This window comes from Arachis ipaensis, chromosome B01, assembly GCF_000816755.2.
Source record: "Arachis ipaensis cultivar K30076 chromosome B01, Araip1.1, whole genome shotgun sequence".
NCBI lineage: Eukaryota > Viridiplantae > Streptophyta > Magnoliopsida > Fabales > Fabaceae > Arachis > Arachis ipaensis.
The window spans coordinates 118,212,495-118,223,397 of NC_029785.2; the positions used below are offsets into that span (position 1 = coordinate 118,212,495).

The 10,903-nt window shown below is 38.2% G+C and overlaps 2 long non-coding RNA genes across 2 annotated transcripts; both read left to right on the forward strand.

The window, feature by feature from the left end:
- On the forward strand, positions 3,418 to 5,355 carry LOC110272176. The gene is made up of 3 exons (XR_002363099.1): positions 3,418 to 3,481; positions 3,570 to 3,698; positions 5,074 to 5,355. It is a non-coding gene; the product is annotated as an uncharacterized LOC110272176 (long non-coding RNA).
- Positions 8,573 to 10,387, forward strand: LOC110272174. The gene is made up of 3 exons (XR_002363098.1): positions 8,573 to 8,616; positions 8,705 to 8,833; positions 10,335 to 10,387. It is a non-coding gene; the product is annotated as an uncharacterized LOC110272174 (long non-coding RNA).

Genomic DNA, 10,903 nt, shown 5'->3' on the forward strand with positions numbered 1-10,903 from the left:
TCTTGATGTCAGCTTTCTAAAGCCACCAAAATCAGATCATTTGGACCTCTACAACGCAATTTAGGTTCCTTTAAAGATGAAGAGGTCAGGCTGGTAACTCTACAGTGACGTGTTTTTCTCCTTGTGATTTCAGGGTCAATATCTTCCTCAATTCTAATGTCCATCATAAATTGTTATATATGGTTGGAAAGCTCTGGATGTCTACTTTCTAATGGCACTAGAATCACTTCATTTAGAGTTGTGTAGCTCAAGATATCTTCTTTGAATGAGAGGAGGTTAGGCTGGCATATGCCCCGGCATGCCACGCCCAATGCTTGGCGTGCCACGCCCATAGTGGGGCTCAAATTCACTCCTCTGGAACTTAACCCTTGCGTGCCATACCCAAAATACCAAGTGGCACGCCCCCTTTAAGATCTTGGCTTCACAAACTTGGCGTGCCACGCTTAGAGCACCAAGTGGCACGCCCATATTGGAACTGCATTCTTTCAAACTTGGTGTGCCACGCCTAAAACCCAAGTGGCACGCCCAAGTCACAATTAAGGTTGGTGTGCCACGCCTTCGACATCAAGTGGCACGCCCATGTTGAACTCTTTAGTCTCCCTTGCTGGAATGTTGGCCTAGCGTACCACGCTCAGAGCTCCAAGTGGCACGCCCATTGATGAGAATTGGATTCAAAAGCTTGGCGTGCCACACCCATAAGTTCAAGTGGCATGCCCAAATCCACATGCCCTGCCTTATTTGTTTATGCAATTGAGTCCTCATCAATTACACAAATTCAAATGCAATTGAGCAACAATAGTCATGCTAGCCTTCCAATACTTATATGCTCATGCTAGGCTCTTCTTTAATTACCTCACAATTAAGGTTGGTGTGCCACGCCTTTGACATCAAGTGGCACGCCCATGTTGAACTCTTCAATCTCCCTTGCTGGAATGTTAGCCTGGCATACCACGCTCAGAGCTCCAAGTGGCACGCCCATTGATGAGAATTGGCTTCAAAAGCTTGGCGTGCCACACCCATAAGTTCAAGTGGCATGCCCAAATCCACATGCCCTGCCTTATTTGTTTATGCAATTGAGTCCTCATCAATTACACAAATTTAAATGCAATTGAGCAACAATAGTCATGCTAGCCTTCCAATACTTATATGCTCATGCTAGGCTCTTCTTTAATTACCTTGTTTGTTTATGATCATGAAACTAAATTGCTTTGAACTCACAAAACTCAAGATGGTAGTCTTAATGTCATAGCACATGTTACAATTTAGCAATCAAGCTCTGCTTATTCACAACACACATGCATACAAGGAAAATAAGAGATAATCATGCAATTTAAATGTACTGGAAACAAATAAGAGGAAAAAGGAACGTTACCACCTTATAGTTCATCTTCGTTGTTGTTGTCCTTTTCCTCCTATTCTTCCCTGGCAATGGCGCAATAAAACTTGATGACTGGAATTCACTCCCCATATAAAATGAATCCGTTCTTTGGCAAGAGCACCAAATATCGTCAAGTAATAACCCACTAGGTATGGGGTCGAATCCCACAGAGATTAACAGATTAAAGCAAACAATAGTTAATTGATTATCCTAGTTAGACTATTCAGATTGGAGTGATAAGCAACAGAATTGTAAATTGCATGCAAGTAAAGGAAAGCAATAAAGTGCAATAAAGTAAATGGCAAGGAAAGTAAAGTATAAGAAAGTAAAGTACTGGAAATGTAAAGTGCAGAAAATTTAAATGACCATAAAGTAAATAAAATAAAGAAAGATAAAATAAGCATTGGGATCAAGAGATATTGCATTCTCCGGATTAATTGATTTCATCTCATCTTCAATCATGCAACTCATTGACCTCTTGGCAATCATGATTGATTGAGCCCCAATTCCTTGGTGACTCAATCTCTCAAATCATGATCAACAGCCAATTTCTTGGTCTAATTGCTCATGAGAAGAGATGAAGAATGGTCCCTGATTATACCACACACTTTCCTAAATCCAAGTAATGGGCAGATTAAATGTCACAATATCCAACCCGAAACCCAATTCTATTCAAGTGTGAGAAAGAATTTCAAGCATGGTTTTTATGTTTCCTCTTCCAAGGTTCTCATAAAACCCAATTACATTCAATCTCTTTTTTAAGATAATTGAATGCTAGAATGAAGAACGAAATTCTTTCTAGTAAATCAAAGAGAGATAAAGAGAAGAAGAAGAATAAAAACAATCAATCCATTGAAAAATAATAGAGCTCTCTTTCCTAATGGAAAGAGTTAGTGATTCATAACAAAAATATTTACAAGTAAGAAAATGGAAAAGGAGAGAAGTGTGGGTGAGAAGGGGGAGTCCGAAGACCCCTCCCAATGATAGATGATGATCCCCCAGCATAGCATCTCTAATTCTATAAAACTAAGGCCTCTATATAGGCTCTCCTAAATTACAAACTTAAATAAAATTAAAAGCAAATTACAATGAAATAAAAATAAACTATTCTAGATGCTTCTTTTGGCCTTGATTGGTTGACAATTGTGGCTTGACTTGGGCTTGGTTGAAGGTTTGGGCTGCAGGGAGAGTTGGCGTGTGGTTTCAAGTGCCACGCCCAATAGATGGAGTATGGCCCACTTTGCACGCTGAATAGATGGAGTAGTTTAGGCCTCAAATTGAATGTCCACTATAGAATATTATATATTGTTGAAAAGCCCTTGATGTCAGCTTTCTAATGCCTCTGAAATCAACTCATTTGGATCTCTATAGCTCAAGTTATGCCCATTTAAAGGTGAAGAGGTCAGTCTGTCAAGTACCCCGGCATGCCACGCCCACTTCTGAAGTGTCACGCCCCTTGTGTTGTAAAATTGGCATGCCACGCCCACCCTTTGGCGTGCCATGCCTTCAATGATGCACAAAATCTTTCTCTCTGGTTTAAATCCTGGTTAAATTAGTAGATAATTAGTCAATAAATTAGTTTTTAATATGGAAGATTAGAAATGCAAATATTATATCAAATTGGGATAGAGCTCGTTAAAACAAAAAATTTGACACCAATTTTGCAGAAAACGGTCCAAGATTGGACCGAACGGGCCGAACTAGTTGAACTGGGCCCAAACCGGGCCTTGGGCCCAACCGGGCCAGCCTTTTAAGTGAGCCCAACGCCTTTCTCTTCTTCATTTCAGCAGCATGAAGATGAAAGCCTTACAGGGAAGGAAAGAAGAGAAAATTACTGAAAACTGTTACGGTGAACTTCGAACGCCGTAACTCCTCCGTTCGAGCTCCAATCGCCGCACCGTTTATGGCCACGTGTTTACCGCATCGAGCTCTACATTTCTACCGGAACAATTTCAAAGGTAACATGCTATTTTATCTCAGCCTCTTCATCCCTAATTTTTGGATAATTTTGTGGAGATGTTGAATTTCTTTCTTCTTTGATATTTTAGGATCCAATTGGCTTGAGAAAAATATTTACTCTTGCTTATGTGAAGCATGGGTAAGGTGAGGATACCATAATTTTATTTTAATTTTACTAAATTTGAGCTTTGAGTATTAAATTGGGTATATATGTGTGATAAATGTGTATTAGGTGGTGAATAAATAATTGGAGCTTGAAATTGTGAATACTGGAAATTGGAGGAAGTGGATTAATTGAGGTTTTGAGGACTGTGTTCTTTTAAGAAAATTGTCTTGGAATAATACTTGGGAATCGGCTAAGGTATGGTTTAGGTTTCTTGCATTTAATATATAATGTTCTGTGAAAACTTAGGCTAGATGACCATAGGATAAGTTGGAATGCAGGTGTATGTTTAATGTTTAGTAATTTGTCGATGAATATATTTGGTTGAAGTTTATTGGATAATTAAAAGCCTAGGATTTGTGAACTATGATTCTTAGTTGAATTTTGGTTGTTGGATTTGAATATTGTATGAGTTTAATTGTTGATCTGAGGTAGATTTATTGTGGTGATTGTTATGATGATGAGGAAGGGTATGTTGAATTAAAAAGAATGCAGGTTTGGACCCGAAAAGGGTGGTAAAGTCCGAGTTTTAGAGAAGATGCTGCCGAAATTTTATAAAAATTAGAGATTTTATTTAGATGATTATTTAAAAAGATTTAGATTCAAAGGTTATATGGTTTGATTTTGAGTTATTAAGAAAATAAGCATGTTTTAAGTTTGATTCATTAAGAAAAGAATGAATTATGTTCTGAATTGGAACTATTGATGGACAGAATGGGAGGTGTGATAATGAAGGATAAGGATTGAATATGATTGATGTATGATGATGAATGAGATGTGATTGAGAATGATGTGGATGTTGATGAATTATAATTGAATTATTTATATGGCTTATGCATTTGAATAATCTGAGATACGAGATTCCCTGGATAAAGTACCATGGCTTATGCATTTGAATAATCTGAGATACGAGATTCCCTGGATAAAGTACCATGGCTTGCCACCACGTGTACCAGGTTGAAAACTCGATACTCTGTTGACCCTATGACGTAAGTGTGACCGGGCACTATATAAATTCCTGGGAATGTTACCCCCATTGAGCAATATTGATTATTTGAGAAAAAGCTATGCATATACTCTTGGGGATACACGTCGGGGGACAGTCTAAGGACAATTCAGACTTGTCGGGTTGGCTGGATAACCGACAGATAAGCCTCATCAGCCAGGACAGGCATGCATCATATGCATATTACTTGAATTACTTGCTTGTGCTTTAATTGGGTGTGCCTAAATGCACTTGCCATGTTAAATGTGTATTTGTTACATGCAGTATTTGTAACCTTCTTGTGCTTGTCTTTATCTGTTTATATGTCTGTGAAATGCATGATGGAGTTGGAGGTATGTAGGAATGACAGAATGGGATTCAGATTTAAGGTTAAGTTAAGTTAGGTTTAAATATCCTTAGAAAACCACCTTTTATGGCTCTTTTTTAATACTTTAAGCTCTATAATATGAGTGTCGGCATTCTAGGATTGCCTTTGGCATTTCCAAGACCTTATATATTATGTGTGTGGCACCTTTACCATACTGAGAACCTCCGGTTCTCATCCCATACTATGTTGTTGTTTTTCAGATGCAGGTCGAGAGGCATCTCGTTAGGCGTCTGGACCCTTGAACCAAAGTGGTTACTGGGCTATTTTGTTGTACAGTGATGTATATGTATGTACTTAGCTTTCTCTCCGCATAATTTATTCTTTTTGATCCTCTTAGAGGTTTAAGGAGAGGCAGGATTGTGTATATGTACTTTTAGGTTTTGGATATGTATGTACATATGTGTAAATATTCACCGGCCAGTCTTGACATCGCAGGTTGAGTTAGGAGCTTGTTATTTTGTATCTTTGGTACTATATTCCTACTTCTATTATCATATGTTCAATAGTTATGATTTCCTTAGCACGCAAGTTATCTCGTTCCTTGGGCGTTGCGCTTTTATTTCACGATTTTTGTTTCCTCTATTCTTCAAGGCTTCTAGCATATTATAATTCTTCTGCTATTATATGTACTCATTTTATTTTAGAGGTCTTAATACCACACCACCTCTGTTTTACGACTTAAGCGTAAAGCTTAGTTTGGTAGGGTGTTACATTACCGAGAAACTTTACTTTACTCTTCCAAAACTCACATTTAGATAACTTAGCATACAACTTCCTGTCTCTTAGAATTTGCAGCACAGTTCGCAAGTGATTAGCATGCTCCTCTTCAGTCTTAGAATAAACAACAATGTCATCAATAAAGACAATAACAAACTTGTCCTGATACGGTCGGAAAATCCTGTTCATATAATCCATAAATACTGTCAGGATATTAGTTAACCCAAAAGACATTATTGTATACTCATAATGACCATAACGTGTCCTGAAAGCAGTGATGAATTGGGAGCGACCAACTTCAGTGACAGAGATCAGGAGTTTTCTAGGTTTGGCGGAATATTATCGCAGATTCATTAAGGAATTATCACAGCTCGCCTTACCTTTAACTAAACTGACTAGGAAGGTTACGCCTTTTATCTGGACTCTGGAGTGTGAGGAGAGTTTTCAAGCACTGAAGCACAGGTTGACTACTGCACCCGTGTTGGTATTGCTTGAACCAAGTGAACCATTTGAAGTGTACTGTGATGCATCGCTGAAGGGCTTGGGGTGTGTTCTAATGCAGCACCAGAATGTTGTAGCATACGCCTCACGGCAGTTAAGGCCGCATGAAATGAACTACTCGACACATGATTTGGAACTTGTTGCTGTTGTGTTTGCTTTAAAGATCTGGAGGCACTACCTCTATGGCGTTAAGTTTCATATTTTCTCAGACCATAAGAGTTTGAAGTATCTTTTTGAGCAGAAAGAGTTGAATATGCGTCAGAGGAGGTGGATGGAGCTTCTGAAAGATTATGATTTTGAATTTAATTATCATCCAGGAAAAGCGAACATTGTGGCGGACACCTTAAGTCAGAAGTCTTTATATACAGCTTGGATGATGCTACAGGAGGAAGAGTTACTGAAGGCATTTCAAGGTTTGAATTTGGGAGTTGGAGAAGAATCTGGAATTTTGTGTTTGAGTCAGTTGCAGATTTCAAGTGATTTTAAATCAAAACTTCTGAAGGCTGATCAAGATAGTGAAGCGTTACGTAAAATATTACCAGCAGTTGAATAGGAGAAACAGTGGAGAGTGTCAGAAGGACAGAATGGTTTGTGGAAGTTCAAGAACCGGATTGTTGTGCCAGATATTGGAGACATGCGACAGAGAATCTTGAAGGAAGCTCATAACAGCGGATTTTTAATCCATCCAGGGAGCACTAAAATGTACCAAGATCTGAAAGCGATGTTCTGGTGGCCAGGTATGAAGAATGATGTGGCACTGCATGTATCTAAATGTTTAACGTGTCAGAAAGTTAAGATTGAGCATCAGAGACCATCAGGGACCCTTCAGCCTTTAGAGATTGCACAATGGAAATGGGAGAGTATCGCAATGGATTTTGTGATAGGTTTGCCTAGAACCTGGTCTGGTTGTGACGCTATTTGGGTGGTTCTGGACCGACTGAAAAAATCAGCTCATTTTCTTCCCATTCGAATAAGTTGCACAATGGAGGAATTGGCTCGAATGTACATCAAAGAGATGGTCAGATTACACGACGTGCCTTCTTCTATTATATCTGACAGAGATCCTCGTTTCACATCAAGGTTCTGGGGAGCTTTTCAGCGTGCATTTGGGACTCAGTTAAGTTTGAGTACTGGGTATCATCCTCAGACAGATGGATAATTAGAGAGAACTATCCAGACCTTGGAAGATATGCTAAGGGCTTGTGTTTTGGACTAGCCGGCGAGCTGGAATAGAAATATATGCCATTAGTGGAATTTGCTTATAATAATAGCTACCATGCGAGTATCGGAATGGCTCTATATAAGATTCTGTATGGCAGAAAATGTCAATCTCTGTTATGTTGGTATGAAACTGGAGAAAGAAATTTATTAGAGCTTGAAAGATAGCTGAAATTACTGAGCAGATAAAGAAGATTTGCAGCCGAATGCTTATAGCCCAAAGCCGGCAAAAGAGCTATGCTAATTAAAGGCGAAAGCCCTTGGAGTTCGAAGAAGGAGAGCATGTCTTTCTGAAAATTACACCAACCACTGGAGTGAGAAGAGCTATTAAGACTAAGAAACTGAATCCCCATTATATTGGACCGTTTGAGATCTTGAAGAGAATTGGGCCAGTAGCTTATAGACTTGCTTTACCGCCATATCTTTCAAATTTGCACGACGTGTTTCATGTGTCACAGCTTCAAAAATATACTCCTGACGCAAGTCATGTTCTGGAACCAGAACCGATTCAAGTAAGAGAAGATCTAACACTTCCAGTAATTCCAGTAAGAATTGATGATACTAGTATTAAACAATTATGCGGAAAAGAAGTATCATTGGTAAAAGTAGTTTGGAGTCGAGCTAGTATTAAGGATCACACTTGGGAACTTGAATCAGATATGCGGAAGGACTACCCACATCTCTTTTCAGGTAACTAGATTTGAATTTTGAGGGCAAAATTCTTTATTAGGTGGGTAGGATGTAAACCCCGGTTAAATTAGTAGATAATTAGTCAATAAATTATTTTTTAATAAGGAAGATTAGAAATGCAAATATTATATCAAATTAGGATAGAGCACGTCGAAACGAAAATTTTGACACCAAATTCGAAGAAAATGGTCCAATATTGGACCAAACGGGTTGAACCGATTGAACCGGGCCCAAACCGGGCCTTGGGCCCAACCAGGCCAGCCTTTAAGTGAGCCCAACACCTTTCTCTTCTTCATTTCAGCAGCACGAAGATGAAAGCCTTCCAGGGAAGGAAAGAAGAGAAAATCACCGAGAACCCTTACGGTGAACTTCGAACGCCGTAACTCCTCCGTTCGAGTTCCGATCGCCGCATTGTTTGTGGCCACGCGTTCACCGCGTCGAGCTCTACGTTTCTACCGGAACAATTTCATAGGTAACATGTTATTTTATCTCAGCCTCTTCATCCCCAATTTTTGGAGAATTTTGTGGAGATGATGAATTTCTTTCTTCTTTGATGTTTTAGGATCCAATTAGCTTGAGAAAAACGTTTACCCTTACTTATGTGAAGCTTGGGTAAAGTGAGGATACCATAATTTCATTTTAATTTTATTGAATTTGAGCTTTGAGTATTAAATTGGGTATATATGTGTTATAAATGTGTATTAGGTGGTGAATAAATAATTGGAGCTTGAAATTGTGAATACTGGAACTTGGAGGAAGTGGATTAGTTGAGATTTTGAGGGCTGTGTTCTTTTAAGAAAATTGTCTTGGAATAATACTTGGGAATCGGCTAAGGTTTGGTTTAGGTTTCTTGCATTTAATATATAATGTTCTGTAAAAACTTAGGCTAGATGACCATAGGATAAGTTGGAATGCAGGTGTATGTTTAATGTTTAGTAATTTGTCGATGAATATATTTGGTTGAAGTTTATTGGTAATTAGTTATTAATTTTGGATGGTGAATGTTGTTATGTTAATTTGGAGAGAATTATGGTTGAATGTTATTGTTGATGAACATGGTTGGTTTGGTGCTTGTTGATTAACTAATGATTTGGTAAATTATTAATTTGAGGTATAACTATTGTGGATGTTGTTGTGATAATGAGGTATTTTGTGTTAAAAGCCAAGGATTTGTGAACTATGATTCTTAGTTGAATTTTGGTTGTTGGATTTGTATATTGTATGAGTTTAATTGTTGATCTGAGGTAGATTTATTGTGGTGATTGTTATGATGATGAGGAAGGGTATGTTGAATTGAAAAGAATGCAGGTTTGGACCCAAAAAGGATGGCAAAGTCTAAGTTTTAGAGGAGATGCTGTCGAAATTTTATAAAAATTAGAGATTTTGTTTAGATGATTATTTAAAAAGATTTAAATTCAAAAGTTATATGGTTTGATTTTGAGTTATTAAGAAAATGAACATGTTTTAAGTTTGATTCATTTATAAAAGAATGAATTATATTTTGAATTGGAACTATTGATGGACAGAATGGGAGGTGTGATAATGAAGGATAAGGATTGAATATGATTAACGTATAATGATAAATGAGATGCGATTGAGAATGATGTGGATGTTGATGAATTATAATTGAATTATTTATATGGCTTATGAATTTGAATAATCTGAGATACGAGATTCCCTGGATTAAGTGCCGTGGCTTGCCACCACGTGTACCAGGTTGAAAACTCGATACTCTGTTGACCCTACGACGTAAGTGTGACCGGGCACTATATAAATTCCCAGGAATGTTACCCCCATTGAGAAATATTGATTATTTGAGAAAAAGCTATACATAGACTCTTGGGGATGCACGTCGGGGGACAGTCTAAGGACAATTCAGACTTGTCGGGTTGGCTGGATAACCGACAGATGAGCCTCATCAGCCATAGGATAGGCATGCATCATATGCATATTACTTGAATTACTTCCTTGTGCTTTAATTGGGTGTGCCTAAATGCACTTGCCATGTTAAATGTGTATTTGTTACCTGCAGTATTTGTAACCTTCTTGTGCTTGCCTTTATCTGTTTATCTGTCTGTGAAATGCATGATGGAGTTGGAGGTTTGGAGGAATGACAGAATGGGATTTAGATTTAAGGTTAAGTTAAGTTAGGTTTAAATATCCTTAGAAAATCACCTTTTATGGCTCTTGTTTAATACTTTAAGCTCTATAATCTGAGTGTCGGCGTTCTAGGATTGCCTTTGGCATTCCCAAGACCTTATATATTATGTGTGTGGCACCTTTACCATACTGAGAACCTCCGGTTCTCATCTCATACTATGTTGTTGTTTTTCAGATGCAGGTCAAGAAGCATCTCGTTAGGCGTCTGGACCCTTGAAGCGAAGTGGTCACTGGGCTATTTTGTTGTACAGTGATGTATATGTATGTACTTAGCTTTCTCTCTGCATAATTTGTTATTTTTGATCCTCTTAGAGGTTTAAGGAGAGGCAGGATTGTGTATATGTACTTTTGGGTTTTGGATATGTATGTATATATGTGTAAATATTCTCCGGCCAGTCCTGACTTCGCAGGCTGAGTTAGGAGCTTGTTATTTTGTATCTTTGGCACTCTATTCCTACTTCTGTTATCAAATGTTCAATAGTTATGGTTTCCTTAGCACGCAAGTTAGCTCGTTCCTTGAGCGTTGTGCTTTTATTTCGCAATTTTTGTTTCCTCTATTCTTCAAGGCTCCTAGCATATTATATTTCTTCTGCTATTATATGTACTCATTTTATTTTAGAGGTCTTAATACCACACCACCTCTATTTTACAACTTAAGTGTAAAGCTTAGTGTGGTAGGGTGTTACATCTGGCTATTAGAACTGGTGTGCCATGCCCAGAACCTGGTGTGCCACGCCCATCTTA